Raw genomic sequence first — 13,171 nt, forward strand, 5'->3', positions numbered from 1 at the left:
TTTCTTGTTGAGTTGGACTAGGCGTTCGTTAAGTATTATAGCTATTTGAAATTGCTTTTTAATTTACTTTTATATTGTTTTTTGTCTTTTTTTTTTAAATAAAATTAAATTAAACTAAATTAAATGTGCAACAATTTTTGTGCGCTGTAGATTGTCATTATTTAAAAAAATCCCGGCATCTCTAATGACAGCCCTATTTTAAATATTCCCTGCCAACATTTTTTGAATTTGGGGACTCTTTTGAGAATCCCCACTACGTCGAAAACAATCATATACGACATCAAAAACTCGTCGGAAAAGCGCCGCCACTATTGAGAAGTTGTAATTATTAGGTGCCTTTATAGATCAATTTAGAACGACGCCAATAAGGGACCCTCCAAACAATCAGAAAAAGTGCATTTTAAGATAGTTGTAAAAGAATCATTTTGTTCGAGTAAAACACGTTTGTTTAGATATTTATTAATTTGATTAAACATTTACAAATTCTTAAAAATATAACATTTATACCACTATCACATTACATTTAACATAATTTTTGGCATTAATGATGATGTTGAGTTACAAGTAGCGAGTTACATGTTGCTGCGTCTATCAGCCAGTGTTTTTATTCCATGGAGGCAGCGTGTCTGTAAAATATCTGAAAAACAATCACTTTATTCCATTTGGAAAATCACCAAATTGTTCACCAATATACCTTTCACAATTTTAAGCGTATAATCTATGTTTTCAGAACTTTATTTTCGTTTTTATTTAATTAAAATATAACAAGCTGGTTGCGCTTGGCGTTTCACAAAAAATGGCTTTTTTAACAGTAGGGATGGCAAATTACTTGCATGTACTTTTTGATGTACCTTTTCATGATGGTTGAAGTGACATTTACGAGTCTGTGGTAACGATGAGGTTGAAATGGAACTTTGAAATGCTGGCAGGGTCCATGTACCACGTGCAGTTTCATAAATTCGGATTAATATAAAGAACGGCAAACGTTAAGGTAAGTGTGTGACATACATAAATATATGAAATATGTGACATACATACATATCTATGATTAATAATAATGGAAAGTTTTGCTTCGCACATAACTGAGCAATACTTGTGGTACCACGTGAAGTGAAGAGAATCCATGTTGTACTTTTTCTCAAGTACTTACATTTTTATTGTTCCTTTTTTTCGGAACACATATTGTTTCGGATAAGTACTTGGTGGTATTTGACAAGCAAGTGTTCTCTTCACTTCACTACTTGCGCTCTGAGAGAAAGACAGTGTATGTACTATATTCGACAGCGAATTGCATACATGTAGTGAAAAGTTATTCGATGCAGACCTCTATTTGAATTCCACTTAGTTAGTAGATTTCAAGCCTAATGTGAATGAAGTTTTAGAATGTGAACGCACCTAAATATATGTACAAAATATATGTCAAAATATTGAAATAAGTTTCATAGAAAAAAAGGAATAAACAAAGGCTTTTAAGAACATGGACAAGTGAAAATAACATTAATTTTTTTCCCTTTGCGCTCGCGGTAATTATTTGGACATACGTTGTGAATTTCGAGTAAATGTGAATTTCTAGTTTCCATGGTAACTGTCAAACTAAAATATCTCAATCCGGTGTGAACGGTGGAATGTTTTGGAAAAACGAATCAGGAACGAAGGAGGAGTTGTTGCGAGGGTCCTGGGAAAAAAAAAAAAGGAGAAATTAATTTTTTTTTAAATTTTTTTTTTGATAGGTACATAGATGCATACAAGTACAGGCCACATGATGATTACAAGTGCGGCTGCAAGATTATTTGAAAGGCAACTTGCTCAGAATCGAATTCTGAGCAACTTACTCACGTCCGTCCGTGCCCCGTATAAATCTTGTCCGAGAATTGGTATACATTTTTGTTCGCACTGGCATCCCTATTTTCGTTGCTCTTAACATATACCAGGTAATGCCGTGCGTGTTATTTTTATTGACCCATACTTATGGGAATGAATCCTTATGGTCTGTGGATAATGACGCTTTGTTTCGCCATGGAATGCAAATTTCCTTTACGGAGCATCCTAAGGCAAACGTGGCAGGCGTGGGCGTTAGATGCGGCCAAAATGTGGAGTAATTTTTTTATTGTGCAGGTGGACCAACACACTTTTGTGGCACAAGTTTTTTTTTGTTTGGTTCAGGGCCTATGTGGTGCTGGCCAATTGTTTTTTTATTTAATGTTTGGTTCAGGGCCTATGTGGTGGCGGCCAATCGTGTTGTTATGTTTTTAGGATTAATGCAGCTTAGGCAAATAATTAATGTAGATTTTAATGCCTAAATCTTGCTGCAAATCAATAATTTCAAGTTTTAGTGTGGTTTTGCTTGCGGCGTGGTTGGTGGTGGAGTGTCAGCTGGTTAGATAGATGACAGGTTAACAAGTAGTAAGAGGGCGTTGTTACACAGTAGCCATAGGGTTGCTCGTAGTCCATAAATTCATTCATGAAATCCCACGAAGCATGGGGAATGAAGACTATGAAACAGAAAAAATGGTAAAAGCAAAAAAATAAATAAAAATGTAATAAAAGCGGAATTTAAACTTGGTTTTAGGAGAAAGGGACAGATATTAGTCTAAAATATGGCGTAGAAGCGCTTGGCTTGATGAAATCAGGGGTATAAATAGAGCAAAAGACGTCAAAAGTTGCCATTTTAGCAAAGTGTATTTTAAAGTGTTTGTTTGAAACGTTTGGCGGTTAACATAAATAGAAACATAATTAAATAAAGTATGTGGTGATAGTAGTGTCGTAGAGCAGTGAATTTGAAATATTTCGTTTTTTTTAGAGACTATAGAGTGAATATATAAAAACGGAAAATTGAGAGAAAGTTCATTCTGGCAAATTTTGGGTTTGCAATTATTAATATTGAAAATAATAAAGTAAGTTAATCAAGTGATGGTAATCTGAAGGAGTATGAATTTAATAAAATGTTTTTGTTAGGTCTGGAATAGCCTCCTGTATGATCAGGAGGCGCTATACTTTTTATGCAAAAATTCGTTTTTTTCTGGAGAAATTAACTGGTGAGGATTATTTTTTGTTGCCACCATCCTGGAGAGGTTCACCTCATAGTGCTAGTTCCAGTGGAAGCAATTGACTGAACAACGATCGGAGAATCACCAGGGAAGAAAACAAATTAATAAAATATCAAGGTAGGAGTATCAATAAGTAAGTGGGTGGAGTAATATAAGCCCACGAAAACGTCAAATATGCTTACCTGTGAAAACCAAATGGAAAACTAACTCCTAGAAATACCAATGAAGATATCCGCCAACGTCCGATATTAAAATCCACTTTGTTTTAAAAATCCCATAATCCCAAAAAATTTTGTGGGCAATGCCCAAATGAAAATCCAAGGGCATCCCAGTGTAACAGTTTTAATAACACTATAAGGCGGAGGGAGAATGCCCGGAGAAAAGAAAACTGCTTTTAACACCCTATGAACATATGCGTTTATTCTATTACAAAAATTTGATCTAAACGACTGTTATTGAACTTACATTTTTTTATTAATATTTTAGTATAAGTGTATATTTGCCTTTTCCATTCCCATATTTAGTTTCCATTGTCAAGGGCCATACAAAGTCACCTGAATAATTTCATTTGTTTTCTTTAGTGGGTTATTGTTTTGATATTTAATCCCCAATATTTTCCACTTAACTGAGCTCAATTAGGTAGGAAGTCAGAGTAAAAATAAATCCCCATTGGATTATGCAATTTTAAGGCTTTGTAGGTTCCATATTCATAGTCATTAAAAAGGATAAAAAAGATGTTTAGTTATAGTAAATGGTAAAGTTTCCGTGTTTTCATGTTCTATTAAATGATAAGAAATTTAGTTTTATTTTGTTAATTTTAATTATTGACTAGGAAAATGAAAAATAAAAATGTATCTTGATTTTAATATTTGTAACGGAATTATGTGCTAAATTTTGATTTGTTGAGGGGGAATATGTGAAGGTAAAAGGAGTGAAGGAAGGTTTTATGGGGTTCATAAAAATTGATGAAACGGTATCTGTGAACCATGGTTGGGAGGGCAGAGTGGGAGGTTTGTCCATCAAAAGCCTCATTCAACGTGTGTGTCCCTTTGTGTTTGTAAGTGTGTTATCGACAGTTGTAAGTTCCTTTTTTTTCATGTTATACCTCGGGCTAGGTTTCGGCGGGTTGAGGACCGTCCTGAGAGAGGTTGAGTATGCCGGAGGGCTAAGCCTAGTGCTATATGGGGTCATAACAGAAATGGCGCCCAATCAGAATTATCGACTTCTATCATTGGAAGTGGAAAATGATAGGTACAAACCACCTAAGTACCTGGCAATAGAAATCTAGTTTGTGCAATAGCCCGGATCGAATCTAGTTACGACTAGAAATGTCTTATTTGTATTGCAACCGGACTTACAGGTTTAAGTTATTGATGTGCAATATTAAATATAGGTATTTTTAGAAGTTATACTAGGTTTAAGATAATATTGAGGGTCAGATGCAATATCTTGTTAGTTTGAGTGTAACAATGAATGTTTTGTGATCGGCCTGTGATAATGTTCCATTTTTTTGTTCATGTCCAATCAAATTGGTTTTATGTTTTGGAAAATTTGAATAATCGATATAATTGTTAGCCGTTGTGAATAGTGATTCGCAAGTCAGATGTAATAATTATATTGTAACATAATTCTGAGATCTGTTTTCGATTATGATAGAAAATTTTTTTTTTTAATTTTTCAAAATTTTTACTTAATTGTTGTAAGTTGTCTAGGATATATACGTTGAAGGCTCGTAAGAGAACACTCTAATGTTTTGTTAATTCTAATGTGTTGTGTACAATTATACACTGTTGAAAAAAAAAATCTTAAATACGGTTGAATTGTTTGTCTGTGATTTGATATGTTCGACTTGTGGGAGAATTATAAAAAATGAAAAAAAAAAAAAACAGAACAATAGGATAACTTGGTATTCACTCCTGAAAATACTCTCACATATTCCCCTTAAATATTATGATCGTTCAATAATTTAATACAATTGATTTTTGGTTTTATGTGTGATTATTAAAATTGTGTTTACATTTTGATGATATTTAAGCTTTTAATGAAGTTAACGAATTATAATAATAAAAATAAATTACTTATAAATTATACATTGTGAAAAACGAAAAAAGGAAGAGAAAACATTTTTTTTGGTATTTGTTTAGTTGCGGGAAATTTGGCATGAATACAAGGTCCCGATCTAAGACCAAAAGAGATAGGCCAGAATCATTTGATCTTAATAATACGATTACTCATATTGACCCGAAAAGATCTAGGATGACAGATCCAGAGAACCGGCTCAATCCCGACGATGGAAGGATTCGGGATATGTCCGAATCAATCATTGTTCGCAATAATGTCGTTCAAGGACCAAATGCATCAACACAACCACCACTGGTGGAGGATCAAATGCGACAAAATTACGTTAGTGGCGCTGGTGCAGCACCAAAATCGAAGGGGGATAAATCTCTCGAGGATAAGATGAAGGCAATGATGTGTAGTGAGTTGACAGATGTCAGGAGTACCATAGAATCAGTAGCCAGGACCGTAAGGGAATTGTCCGTTGTGGTAGGTCAAGTTCAGGCCTCTTCAAGGGCCTCATCAACTTCTAGTAATAATTCGATTGGGAATGGCAACTTAGGATTGGGTACTACTCCAACTTCTGCATCTTCTATGCCATCAGTAAATAGCCACAGCTCGTACCCAAATTCTGTAATGCAAGATCAAATAAGAATTAGAGTAGATAAATTTGGTATAAATTTTGATGGAAACGTACAAAAATTAACTGTTGAAGAATTCATTTTTCGTCTTGAATGTTTGCAGTCCCAATATGCTATTCCGTGGGAGGAAATTTTGCGCGATTTTCGACTTTTGATTTCCGGACCAGCTTTAGAGTGGTTTTGGAACGCGCAAAAGTTAAGGCATTTTGAAAATTGGCCCCATCTGAAAGAGGCTTTATTGTGCCAATTTAGATCGTCAAAATCTGCTTTTGAGGCGATGAGGGAGTTAGTCGACAGGAAACAAATGCATAATGAACCAATTGACGTATATTTCCACAATATGGCCCAACTTCGTGCTAGATTGGTACAACCCATAAGTGACCTAGATATGGTAAATATACTAAAGGTTAATGTAAGGGAGAATATAAAAGTGATTGTATATCCCATGTCAATTTCAACGGTCGAAATGCTTCGCACTGAATGCAAAGAGGCAGAGCGAAATTTTCCAAGGCGAGACACAAGATCCGTCCACATGAATCCACGTCCTGCGAGACATGTAAACGAAATGTATATTGATGATTATTGGGGAATGGAAACCGAAAATCAGCCAGAGATGGATGAAGTGGCTGCAATTAGATTTAATCAACAACAAAATAGGCAATTAGTTTGTTGGAACTGTCGGGAAGTTGGCCATGCCTTTATGGATTGTCCTTCACCTGACAGAGCCCTATTTTGTTATAGATGTGGTAAACCAAATACTATTACACCCAAATGCCCTAATTGCCAACAGGGAAACCACAAGAGGGGCGTGGAGAAAACCGGGGAACCGCGTCCGTCGGAAAATCCCGGCAAGTAGACCCAGTTGGTATATTACCCCGTGAAAATAATAATCATAAATGCGACAAAGAGATACCCAAAGTTGACTTGACAGATGGAAACATGTTTCGTAAGAGACGGCATTACCTACCGGTGGAAATAAGGCAAAGGAATTATGAAGAAGTTCGTGGTAGAATTTTCGGGGAGGAGGTTATGAAGAAACCAGTTTCAAACCGAATTGTAAAAATTCGCCAGAAAACCGCTGAAAGAAGGAAAAATAAACGACTTTTAGTGGAGTCGATAAATCGGGCAATGACGAGAAATGGTGACCCAAGGGTCTACGCTGAAATTCAAATAGAAAATAAATTTTTGAAAGGCTTATTAGATACAGGGGCAAGTGTTAGTATAATGGGAAAAGGATGCAGGGAGTTTGTTGAAAATTTGTCAGTCGATATAGTGCCCATTTTTAATAATGTATCAACGGCCAGTGGAGATAATTATCGAATCATTGGTAAAATTTCGTGCGAAATAAAGTATAATGAGTTGGTTAAGGAACTGACTTTGTATCTTTGTCCCGATTTAGAACAAGAGTTGTATTTAGGAATTGATTTTTGGCGAAGTTTTGAACTTGCACCGGATATATTAGGAGTGGCCGAAATAAATGCGGAAAAGATTTATAATGATTTTTCACAGAGCCAATTGGAATACAAATTGAAGCCTCACGAATTGTCTAATGAGCAGAAATCCAAACTTAAAGAAGCTATTGAAATGTTTGATACTTTTGAGAAAAAAGGATTAGGTTGTACGAAACTTGAAAAGCACATAATAAAGTTAATAGATGGCGCTGAACCTGTAAAGGATCGGTATTATCCAATATCGCCAGCCGTACAACAAATAACGTATGATGAAATTGATAAAATGTTAGAATTGAACGTAATTGAATTGAGTGAAAGTCCTTGGAGTAACCGGACAACTATTGTAAGAAAACCGGGTAAAAACCGATTTTGTCTGGACGCAAGAAAACTTAACAAATTAACGGAAAAAGACGCCTATCCGCTCCAAAACATAGATGGTATTCTTAGTAGGATAGATGAAACTTATTACATTAGTAGCGTTGATCTAAAATTCGCATTCTGGCAAATCGAATTAGATGAGGAAAGCAAAAAGTATACGGCATTTACAGTGGCCGGACGACCATTGTATCAATTTCGTGTTATGCCTTTTGGGCTTTGCAACGCGGCTCAAAGATTATGCAGACTAATGGACAAGGTCGTCCCCAGTAGACTGAAGGAAAATGTATTCGTCTATCTTGACGATTTGCTGGTGATTTCTTCCGATTTTGAAGAACATATTGGCCTTTTGAAAGAAGTGGCCCAATGTTTAAGAAACGCTGGACTCACGATTGGTCTGAAGAAATCACAATTTTGTTTCAGGGAACTTAAATACCTAGGTTTTATTATTGGTGATGGAATGTTAAGAACTGACCCCGATAAAGTGGAGTCGATAAGGAAAATACCAATACCGAAAAATCCACGAGAAGTTCGTAGATTTCTTGGTACTGCAGGGTGGTACCGCAGATTTATAAGAAATTTTGCTACTATATCTGCCCCTTTAACAGATACCCTCAGGAAAGCCAAAAAGTTTACCATGACTCCGGAGTCGATAAAAGCGTTCGAAAGTTTGAAAAAGGCACTAACTTCGGCCCCTGTTTTACGACATGCTGATTTTACTAGGAAATTTTTTATTCAGTGCGACGCTTCGGAATATGGTATTGGGGCAGTTTTGTTTCAATTAAATGATAAAGGGGAGGAACATCCGATTGCGTTTTATTCGCAGAAACTGAATCAATGTCAGCGGAATTACAGTGTGACGGAGAAGGAATGTCTTGCTGCAGTAATGTCAGTAAGAAAATTCCGACCATATGTGGAGCTAATGGATTTCACCGTCATTACTGACCACGCAAGCCTGCAATGGTTGATGAACCTTAAAGATTTGAGCGGAAGACTTGCCCGGTGGTCATTACAATTACAAGCTTACCGTTTTGACATAGAACATCGTAAAGGTAAAGACAATATAGTTGCGGATATGTTATCCAGATTACCCACTGTAGCCGAATTAGATTTGAATCGATTTTTAGATTTTGATACCAATGAATTTGATTGTGAAGAGTATCAAGAGCTCAGGGAAACAATAGAGAAAAATAATGATAAACTACCAGATTTGAAAGTGGAAGATGGACTGATTTTTAAAAGAATGTGCAATGGAAATGGTGAAGAACTTGAAGAGCATGAGTGGAAACTTTGGGTTCCTCAGGGAATAACCCATGAGTTAATCCGAAAGGCCCATGATGAGCCTACTTCAGCTCATGGAGGAATTTCGAAGACGATACATCGTCTCAAACAAAAATTTTATTGGCCAAACATGACATCACAAGTTCGACAGTATATTTCTAATTGTGTAGTTTGCAAAGAAACCAAATCTGTAAATTACCAGACAAGACCGACGATAGGTAATGAAGTATTAACTGAAAGACCATTTCAGAAATTATATGTTGACTTCCTGGGGAAGTATCCTCGTTCGAAAAGTGGAAACGCATATATATTTATAGTGGTTGATCATTTTTCAAAGTTCACTTTTCTGAAAGCAATGAGAGATGCCACTGCTACTAATGTAGTAAAGTTTTTGGTGGAGGAGATTTTTCGTAAATTTGGAACCCCTGAAACGATCCACAGTGACAATGGAGCTCAATTCATTTCCAACCATTTTAAGCAAATGATAAAGGCGTATGGCATTAATCATTTACAAACAGCCCCATATTCACCCCAATCTAATGCCTCTGAAAGGGTGAACCAATCAGTTCTCGCTGCTATTAGGGCATATTTGGAAAAGGATCACCGGGATTGGGATCTCTACCTTTCAGAAATTGAGTGTGCACTCAGATCTTCGGTCCATAGTACAACTGGTGTTACCCCATTTTTTGCCATATTTGGATACCACATGTATTCAAATGGGAGTGATTATAAGTTGGCAAGAAAACTGAAATCGCTAACGGATCACGAGATTTTAAATTTGGACAAATCTGACCGAATGTCAGTGATAAGGGAAAAAATTAAAGCGAATATGCATAAGGCCTATGAAGTTAGCTCCAAGCGATACAACCAAAGAGCTCGGTTGACAAAATTTCATCCCGGACAGGAAATCTACAGACGGAATCATATGTTAAGCGATTTTGGAAAGAATTTCAATTCAAAATTTGCTCGAAAATTTTCCAAGTGTAGGATTTCCAAAATGGTTGGGAACAATATGTATGAACTTGAAGATTTGCAAGGAAAGCCACTAGGCTTAGCTCATGCAAAAGATCTGAAAGTTTAGGCATTTGCGTGTGATATTTCCCATTGAGATGACATAAATTAACACCTGGTCATGAAATTGAATCTGTGATACGATGTGCAATATACTCGCTGTGATACTAGGATAAACTACGTGCAATATGGGATTAAGTAAATGTCATTGTAAAGTCCTGCATGTTAGTAAGTGTCCTTAAATTATTTTGTTTTTAAATTATACATACTCAGCGAGAAATTATTGAAACTGATTTGTATCATGGATGATTCTGTCCCATTAATTGACGATCCTGAAAAGAAGATTAAACCCATCAGAAAGTAACTTCATTATCGTTAGGCGAATTGTATTGACTTCCCTAATGTTTGCTTTCAGTGTATTACGAACGATAGCCCGGCGTATGAGACGTCAGGGTGTGGGAGTTCCCCACGTTGAGTCCTCGGTAAAGTAGACCTGCTCAGTCCTAAACGTAGACCAATTTTACAATGTATTTTTTTTTTCGAATTGGCGAACCAAAGATGGTGTGACCTCTCGCACACCGTTCATTCTTACGCCTGCTCAGAATACCCGGAGTTTTGTTGCGAGGGTCCTGGGAAAAAAAAAAAAGGAGAAATTAATTTTTTTTTAAATTTTTTTTTTGATAGGTACATAGATGCATACAAGTACAGGCCACATGATGATTACAAGTGCGGCTGCAAGATTATTTGAAAGGCAACTTGCTCAGAATCGAATTCTGAGCAACTTACTCACGTCCGTCCGTGCTCCGTATAAATCTTGTCCGAGAATTGGTATACATTTTTGTTCGCACTGGCATCCCTATTTTCGTTGCTCTTAACATATACCAGGTAATGCCGTGCGTGTTATTTTTATTGACCCATACTTATGGGAATGAATCCTTATGGTCTGTGGATAATGACGCTTTGTTTCGCCATGGAATGCAAATTTCCTTTACGGAGCATCCTAAGGCAAACGTGGCAGGCGTGGGCGTTAGATGCGGCCAAAATGTGGAGTAATTTTTTTATTGTGCAGGTGGACCAACACACTTTTGTGGCACAAGTTTTTTTTTGTTTGGTTCAGGGCCTATGTGGTGCTGGCCAATTGTTTTTTTATTTAATGTTTGGTTCAGGGCCTATGTGGTGGCGGCCAATCGTGTTGTTATGTTTTTAGGATTAATGCAGCTTAGGCAAATAATTAATGTAGATTTTAATGCCTAAATCTTGCTGCAAATCAATAATTTCAAGTTTTAGTGTGGTTTTGCTTGCGGCGTGGTTGGTGGTGGAGTGTCAGCTGGTTAGATAGATGACAGGTTAACAAGTAGTAAGAGGGCGTTGTTACACAGTAGCCATAGGGTTGCTCGTAGTCCATAAATTCATTCATGAAATCCCACGAAGCATGGGGAATGAAGACTATGAAACAGAAAAAATGGTAAAAGCAAAAAAATAAATAAAAATGTAATAAAAGCGGAATTTAAACTTGGTTTTAGGAGAAAGGGACAGATATTAGTCTAAAATATGGCGTAGAAGCGCTTGGCTTGATGAAATCAGGGGTATAAATAGAGCAGAAGACGTCAAAAGTTGCCATTTTAGCAAAGTGTATTTTAAAGTGTTTGTTTGAAACGTTTGGCGGTTAACATAAATAGAAACATAATTAAATAAAGTATGTGGTGATAGTAGTGTCGTAGAGCAGTGAATTTGAAATATTTCGTTTTTTTTAGAGACTATAGAGTGAATATATAAAAACGGAAAATTGAGAGAAAGTTCATTCTGGCAAATTTTGGGTTTGCAATTATTAATATTGAAAATAATAAAGTAAGTTAATCAAGTGATGGTAATCTGAAGGAGTATGAATTTAATAAAATGTTTTTGTTAGGTCTGGAATAGCCTCCTGTATGATCAGGAGGCGCTATACTTTTTATGCAAAAATTCGTTTTTTTCTGGAGAAATTAACTGGTGAGGATTATTTTTTGTTGCCACCATCCTGGAGAGGTTCACCTCATAGTGCTAGTTCCAGTGGAAGCAATTGACTGAACAACGATCGGAGAATCACCAGGGAAGAAAACAAATTAATAAAATATCAAGGTAGGAGTATCAATAAGTAAGTGGGTGGAGTAATATAAGCCCACGAAAACGTCAAATATGCTTACCTGTGAAAACCAAATGGAAAACTAACTCCTAGAAATACCAATGAAGATATCCGCCAACGTCCGATATTAAAATCCACTTTGTTTTAAAAATCCCATAATCCCAAAAAATTTTGTGGGCAATGCCCAAATGAAAATCCAAGGGCATCCCAGTGTAACAGTTTTAATAACACTATAAGGCGGAGGGAGAATGCCCGGAGAAAAGAAAACTGCTTTTAACACCCTATGAACATATGCGTTTATTCTATTACAAAAATTTGATCTAAACGACTGTTATTGAACTTACATTTTTTTATTAATATTTTAGTATAAGTGTATATTTGCCTTTTCCATTCCCATATTTAGTTTCCATTGTCAAGGGCCATACAAAGTCACCTGAATAATTTCATTTGTTTTCTTTAGTGGGTTATTGTTTTGATATTTAATCCCCAATATTTTCCACTTAACTGAGCTCAATTAGGTAGGAAGTCAGAGTAAAAATAAATCCCCATTGGATTATGCAATTTTAAGGCTTTGTAGGTTCCATATTCATAGTCATTAAAAAGGATAAAAAAGATGTTTAGTTATAGTAAATGGTAAAGTTTCCGTGTTTTCATGTTCTATTAAATGATAAGAAATTTAGTTTTATTTTGTTAATTTTAATTATTGACTAGGAAAATGAAAAATAAAAATGTATCTTGATTTTAATATTTGTAACGGAATTATGTGCTAAATTTTGATTTGTTGAGGGGGAATATGTGAAGGTAAAAGGAGTGAAGGAAGGTTTTATGGGGTTCATAAAAATTGATGAAACGGTATCTGTGAACCATGGTTGGGAGGGCAGAGTGGGAGGTTTGTCCATCAAAAGCCTCATTCAACGTGTGTGTCCCTTTGTGTTTGTAAGTGTGTTATCGACAGTTGTAAGTTCCTTTTTTTTCATGTTATACCTCGGGCTAGGTTTCGGCGGGTTGAGGACCGTCCTGAGAGAGGTTGAGTATGCCGGAGGGCTAAGCCTAGTGCTATATGGGGTCATAACAGAGTTGGTGGGAACATTGCATTAGACTGGTCTACTACCAAGTATAAATCAATTACTGGAAAAGTACGTGAACAGACCTATTTTACAAATACTTTTTGATTGCAAGAAAAAA

General features: G+C 36.1%; 1 long non-coding RNA gene across 1 annotated transcript; it reads right to left on the reverse strand.

Annotated features, from left to right (window-relative positions):
- Window positions 1-423: 423 nt before the first annotated feature.
- On the reverse strand, window positions 424-2,386 carry LOC142222178 (uncharacterized). Its single transcript, XR_012718269.1, has 3 exons — window positions 1,747-2,386; window positions 695-1,675; window positions 424-637 (listed from the first exon to the last, which is right to left on the reverse strand). It is a non-coding gene; the product is annotated as an uncharacterized LOC142222178 (long non-coding RNA).
- Window positions 2,387-13,171: the final 10,785 nt, after the last annotated feature.

This window comes from Haematobia irritans, chromosome 1 (assembly GCF_050003625.1).
Source record: "Haematobia irritans isolate KBUSLIRL chromosome 1, ASM5000362v1, whole genome shotgun sequence".
Taxonomy (NCBI): Eukaryota; Metazoa; Arthropoda; class Insecta; order Diptera; family Muscidae; genus Haematobia; species Haematobia irritans.